Source organism: Hemiscyllium ocellatum, chromosome 42, assembly GCF_020745735.1.
Source record: "Hemiscyllium ocellatum isolate sHemOce1 chromosome 42, sHemOce1.pat.X.cur, whole genome shotgun sequence".
NCBI classification, from domain to species: domain Eukaryota; kingdom Metazoa; phylum Chordata; class Chondrichthyes; order Orectolobiformes; family Hemiscylliidae; genus Hemiscyllium; species Hemiscyllium ocellatum.
In genome coordinates this window covers 11,657,649-11,664,645 of record NC_083442.1, presented here as the reverse complement: position 1 = coordinate 11,664,645, position 6,997 = coordinate 11,657,649, and positions in this window count along the sequence as shown.

The window sequence follows — 6,997 nt, the reverse complement described above, 5'->3', positions numbered from 1 at the left end:
CTTCCACATCCTTCCTATAATGAGGTGATCAAAAATGAACACAATAGTCCAAGTGTTGTCTAACCAGTGCTCTGTAGAACTTCAGCATAACCTTGTGGTTTTTAAATTCAATCCCCCACTAATGAAAGCCAACACACCATGCAGCTTCTTAACAACCCTATCAAATTGATTGGTACGTTTGAGAGATCTATGGACATGGATCCAAAGATTCCTCTGTTCTTCCACATTGCCAAGAATCCTGCCTTTAATCCTGTATTCAAATTTGACCTTGCAAAATGAGTCACTTCACACTTTTCCAGGTTGAACTCCATCTGCCACTTCTCAACCCAGCTCTGCATCCTGTCAATGTCTCGTTGCAACATACAACAGCCCTTCACGCTATAGACAACTCCGCCAACTTTTGTTTCATCAACAAACCTACTAACCCAACCTTCCTCTTCCTCATCCAAGTCATCATAAACATCACAAAGAGCTGAGGTCCCAGAACAGATCCCTGCGGAACACCACTGGTCACTGAGCTCCAGGCTAAATACTACCACCCTCTGTCTTCTGTGGGCCAGCCAATTCTGTATCCAGACAACTAAATTTCCCTGTGTCCCCTGCCTTCTTACTTTCTGAATGAGCCTACCATTGGGAACCTTATCAAACACCTTGCTAAAATCCATGTTTACCACATTCACTGCTCTAACTTCAATGTGTTTTGTCACATCCTCAAAGAATTCAGTAAGGCTTGTGAGGCATGACCTGCCCCTCACAAAGCCATGCTGACTATCTGTAATCAAACTATGGTTTTCCAAGTAATAATAAATCCTGTCTCTCAGAGCCTTCTCCAATAATTTTCCAACCACCTACTAAAGATTGACTGGTCTTTAACTCCCAGGGTTATCCCAAATCCCTTTCTTGAACAAGGGAATAATATTTGCCACCCTCCAGTCATCTGGCACTACTCCAGCGGACAGTGAGGATGCAAAGATCATTGCCAAAGTCACAGCAATCTCTTTGTCGCCTCCTGTAGAAACCTTGGGTATATCCCATCTTGCCCAGGGGACTTACCTATCCTTACGTTTTTCAAAATTTCCAACACATCCTTCTTAAAATCAACCTGTTTGAGTATATTAGCCTGTTTCACGCTGTTCCTCACAAACATCAAGACCCCCCCCCATTAGTGAATACTGAAGCAAAGTGTTCATTAAGGATTTCCCTACCTCCTCTGACTCCAGGCACAATTTCCTTCCACTCTCCCTGATTGGCACTATCCTTTCTCTGGCCATCTTCTTGTTCCTCACATCTTGTCGCTTTCCTTAATTCTACCTGCTAAAGCATTTTCATGCCCCCTTCTAGCTCTCCTAAGTTCATTCTTCAATTCCTTCCTGGCCACCTTATAACTCTAGAGCTCTGTCTAATCCTTGCCTCCTCAACCTGTCGTAAGCTTCCTTCTTCCTCTTGACTGAATGTTCCACATCCCTTGTCACCCAAGATTTCTTCAACCTACTATCCCTTCCTTGCCTCAGTGGGACAAAGCAATCCAGTACAATCAGCATGAGCTTCCTAAACAACCTCCACATTTCTGTTGTGCATTTTGCTGAGAACATCTGTTTCCAATTTGAGCGCCCCAGTTCCTGCCTAATAGCATTGGAATTCCCACTCCCCCAATTCAATACAACCTCAGTTGTTTGTAATATATACATATGTGTATGTGAATGATTTGGATCAAAGTGTAGGTGACCTGATTAGTAAATTTTCTACTAACCCCTAGGACATTGATAGGAGATTCAGCAATGGCAGTGTTGTTGATTGTCATAGGAAGATGGTTAGATTTGCTCCTGTTGGCTGTGGCCATTGTCTGCCACTTGTGTGACATGAATGTTACTTGACATTTTTAATTCCAAACCTGGACATTGTCTGGATCATGCTGCAGATGTATATAGACTAGTATAGTACCTAATAATTGCATAATCAAAGGCAAATATTTGACTTTATGATAAAAGCATGTCACTGATGTAGAAGCTGAAGGTGATTGGGTATAGAACATGACTCATTGCCAGATAGTTGCCAGTATTGTATTAGATAGCTTGGTTGAGGAGTGGCAAGTTCTGGAGTACAAATCTTTTCTCATAGAATCCCTAGTGTGGAAACAGGCCCTTCAGCCCAACAAGTCCGCACCAACCCTCTGAAGAGTATCCCACCCAGACCCATTCCCCTGATTAATGTACCTAACCTACACATCCCTGAACACCATAGGCAGTTTAGCATGGCCATGCTGAATTAGTTTAAACCCTCCCAAAGAGCATGACGAAATTCACCCCCCCCCCCCCCCCCCCCCCCCCATGATATTGGTACCCCTCTGGTTTAGATGAAGACCATCCTGTTGTAGCGGTCCCACCTACCACAGAATGAGCCCCAAGTATCCAGGAATCCAAAACCCTCCATCCTGCACCTGCACATTTTTAGATTATTGGAGGAAACCGGAGCACCCGGAGGAAACCCAAGCAGACATAAGGAGAATATGCAATCTCCACATAGACTGAGGCTGGAATCAAACCTGGGTTCCTGGCATTGTGAGGCAGCAGTGCTAACCACTGAGCCAGCATGCCACTGTACTTCTTTGAACTTAAATAAATGAGGTACCAATTACCTATTTAATTAATTCAAGGATTTTGAGAATTTCTTATACTGCTGAATAACTTGCACACATATTGGAGTCTGCAGGTTCCCCAGAACAAAATTGCATTGAGACTGAATCAGATGGTATACAGCACAATTTCTCTTTGAGTGACGTATACAGAGAAAGTAGCCAGACCCATGTAAAGATGTACCACAACAGGAGGGCCATTGCATTGCACATTCATTGTGGAACTGAAGTCCAGTCACATCAAGGATATCCACAGTGTTGTGAGGCAATACCACCACAATCAAGGGAGGAGCAACAGTGAGGACAAGGGGCCTGTCAGGAAGGTAAATTTAAAGTATAAAAACTTACCTTGTGTATAGGCAAAGTGCAGGCTGAATTGGAAATGACACGGGCTGCCAGGCGAGTGAGGTTATAGATTAGGGGAGTTGTTTTTCTTGAAATAATACTCGTTTAGTGTCTCCCACCCATCCTCTTCCTCTAACCAAAAAAATGGTTCTGTGAGCCAGATTGGCAAGGTGACTGTTTAAATTTTTTTTAGCTTTCTGTGGTCTTGTTGGGAATTTAAAATAAGTGAGAATGGAGGTTAGGGCAGTTGAATGTTCCTCCTGCAGAATGTAGGAAGTAAGGGTCACCAGTAGTGTCCCTGCTTACTGCATCTGTAGGAAGTGCATCCAACTCCAACTCCTCGAAAACCACGTTAGGGAACTGGAGCTGGACCTGGATGAACTTCCGATCATTCGGGAGGTGAAGGGGGTTATTGAGAGGTGTTACAGGGAGCTGGTTACTCCTCAGATACAAAGAAGAAGGTAGATGGGTTACCATTAGGGGGTGGAAAGGGAACTAGCAGTCAGTGCAGCGATCCACTGTGGTCATTCCCCTTAAAAACAAGTATGCTGTTTTAGATACTGTTGGGGAGGGGGCAACGACTTACCAGGGGGTAGGCAATGGGACACATCTCTGGCACAGAGTTGCTGTTGCTCAGAAGGGAAGGGGGAAGAGGAGCAGAATATTAGTCATTGGGGACTCCATAGTTAGAGGGACAGATAGGGCGTTCTGTGGGAACAAGAGCGACTCCAAGCTGCCAAGGTCTATGATGTGTTTTCTCGATCCTTGAGGGGTATGGGGAGCAGCCCCAAGTCGTGGTCTACCAAAGACGTAGGTGGGAAGAGAGATGGGGATTTAAGGCAGAAATTCAGGAAGCTTAGAGCTAGGACATACAGGATTGTTATTTCTGGTGTGTTACTCGTGCCACGTGTGAGCAAGGTGAAGAATAAGGGTAGAGAGGAGTTGAACACGTGGCTACAGGAATGGTGCAGGATGGAGGGTTTTGGATTCCTGGTTAATTGGGGCTCATTCTGGGGTAGGATGGTCTTCATCTAAACCAGAGGGGTACCAATATCATGTGGGTGGGGAGGTGAATTTTGTAATGCTCTTTGGGAGGGTTTAAACTAATTCAGCAGGGTGATGGGAACCTAAATTGTAGTTCCTGTATACAGGAGGTTGAGAATAGTGAGGTCAGAAATAAAGTTTTAAGGTCGCAAGAGAGCATCGGCAACAAGACATTGCTTTGAAGTATATCTATTTCAGTGCCAGGTGCCTCCAGAATAAGATGAGTGAATTTGCAACATGAATTGCTACCTGATATTTTGATGTTGTGGCCATTTCGGAGACATGGATGGAGCAGGGATTGGAATGGTTGTTGCAGGTTCCAGGATTTAGATGTTTCAGTAAGAATGGAGAAGATGGTAAAAGAAGGGGCGGTGTGTCATTGTTAATCAAGGACAGTATTACAGTGGAAGAAAGGACATTTGAGGACTCGCCTACTGAGGTAGTATGGGCTGAGATTAGAAACAGGAAAGGAGAGGTCACCCTGTTATAGGAGTGAGAGTGACAGGGTAGATTTTATGGGGTCTTTAACTTTGCAAATCTTGACTGGGAATCTATAGTTCAAGTACTTTAAATGAATCAGTTTTTGTCCAATGTGTGCAGGAGGATTTCCTGACACAGTACATAGACAGGCCAACAAAGGGTGAGGCCACATTGGATTTGGTACTTTGTAATGAACTAGGCCAGGTGTTAAATTTGGAGGTAGGTGAGCACTTTGGTGATAGTGACCCTAATTTGGTTGTACTTATTTTAGCGATGGAAAGGAATAGGTATTTACATCAGGGGAAGAGTTACAGCTGGGGGAAAGGCAATTATGATGCGACCAGGCAAGATTTAGGATGCATAGGATGGGGAAGGAAACTGCAGGGGCTGGGCACAGTTGAAATGTGCAACTAATTTAAGGAACAGCTACTGTGTGTCCTTGATAAATGTATACTTGTCAGGCAGGAAGTTGTCGAGCGAGGGAGCCATGGTTCACTAAAGAAGTTGAATTTCTTGTCAAGAGGAAAAGGGCAGCTTATGTTAGGATGAGACGTGAAGGCTCAGTTAGGGTGCTTAAGAGTTACAAGTTCGCCAGGAAAGACCTAAAGAGAGAGCTAAGAAGTGCCAGGAAGGGACATGAGAAGTCATTGGCAGATAGGATCAAGGAAAACCGTAAGGCTTTCTATAGGTATATCTGAAATAAAAACTGGAGTAAGATTAGGGCCAATCAAGGATAGTAGTGGAAACTTGTGTGTGGAGTCCGAGGAGATGAGGATGTGCTAAATGAATATTTTTTGTCAGTATTCACACTGGAAAAATACTTTGTTGAGGAAAATACTGAGATACAGGCTACTAGACTAGATGGGATTGAGGATCGCAAAAGGAGGTGTTAGCAGTTCTGGAAAGTGTGAAAATAGAGAAGTCCCCTGGGCCAGATGGGATTTATCCTAGGATTCTTTGGGAAGCCAGGAAGGAGATTACAGGGCCTTTGGCTTTGATCTTTACATAGTCATCGTCTACAGGAATAGTCCCAGAAGACTGGAGGATAGCAAATGTTGTTCTCTTGTCCAAGGAGAGTAGACACTGCCCTGGTAATTAGACTAGTGAGCCTTACTTTGGTAATGGATAAAGTGTTGGAAACAGTTATCATCTGGAAAGGAATAAGTTGGTTAGGGATAGTCAACACGGTTTTATGAAGGGTAGGTCGTGCCTCACAAACCTTACTGAGTTCGTTGAGAAGGTGACCAAACAGGTGAATGAGGGTAAAGTAGTTGATGTGGTGTATATGAATTTCAGTAAGGCTTTTTGATTAGGCTCCCCACAGCAGGCTATTGCACAAAATACAGAGGCATGAGATTGTGAGTGTTTTATCGGTTTCCATCAGAAATTGGCTAGCTGAAAGAAGAGATTAGATTAGATTAGACTTACAGTGTGGAAACAGGCCCTTCGGCCCAACAAGTCCACACCGACCCGCCGAAGCGAAACCCACCCATACCCTTACATTTACCCCTTACCTAACACTAGGGGCAATTTAGCATGGCCAATTCACCTGACCCGCACATCTTTGGACTGTGGGAGGAAACCGGAGCACCCGGAGGAAACCCACGCAGACACGGGGAGAACGTGCAAACTCCACACAGTCAGTCGCCTGAGTCGGGAACTGAACCCGGGTCTCAGGCGCTGTGAGGCAGAAGTGCTAACCACTGTGCCACCGTGCCGCCCACAGATGTGATGATGATTGATAGGAAATGTTCATTCTGGAGTTTAGTTACTAGCAGTGTACCGCAAGGATCTGTTTTGGGGCCCCTGCTATTTGTCATTTTTATAAATGACCTGGATGAGGGTGTAGAAGGATGGGTTAGTAAATTTGCGAATGACACTAGAGTTGGCAGAGTTGTAGATAGTGCTGAAGGATGTTATGGGTTACAGGGGGACATAAATAAGCTCAGAGATCGGCTGAGAGGTGACAAATGGAGTTTAATGCTGAAAAGTTTGAGCTGATTAACTTTGGAAGGAGCAACAGGAATAAAGAGTACTGGACTAATGGTAAGATTCTTGGTAGTGCAGATGAACAGTGTCCTGAAAGTTTTCACACAGGTTGATAGGGTTGTTAAGAAGGCATATGTGTGTTAGCTTTTATTGGTAGAGGGACTGAGTTTCGGAGCCACGAGGTCATGCTGCAGCTGTATAAAACACTGGTGTCGTTGCATTTGGAGTATTGCATACAGTTCTACTTACCACATTATAGGAAGGATGTGGAAGCTTTGGAAAGGATTCAGAGGAGATTTACTAAGGTGTTGCCTGGTATGGAGGGAAGGTCTTATGAGGAAAGGTTGAGGGACTTGAGGCTGTTTTCATTAGAAGAAGGTTGAGAGGTGACTTAATTGAGAAATATAAGATAATCGGATGGTTAGATAGGGTGGACAGTGAGAACCTTTTTCCTCGGATGGTGATGGCTAGCACAAGGAGACATAGTTTTAAGTTGAGGGGTGATAG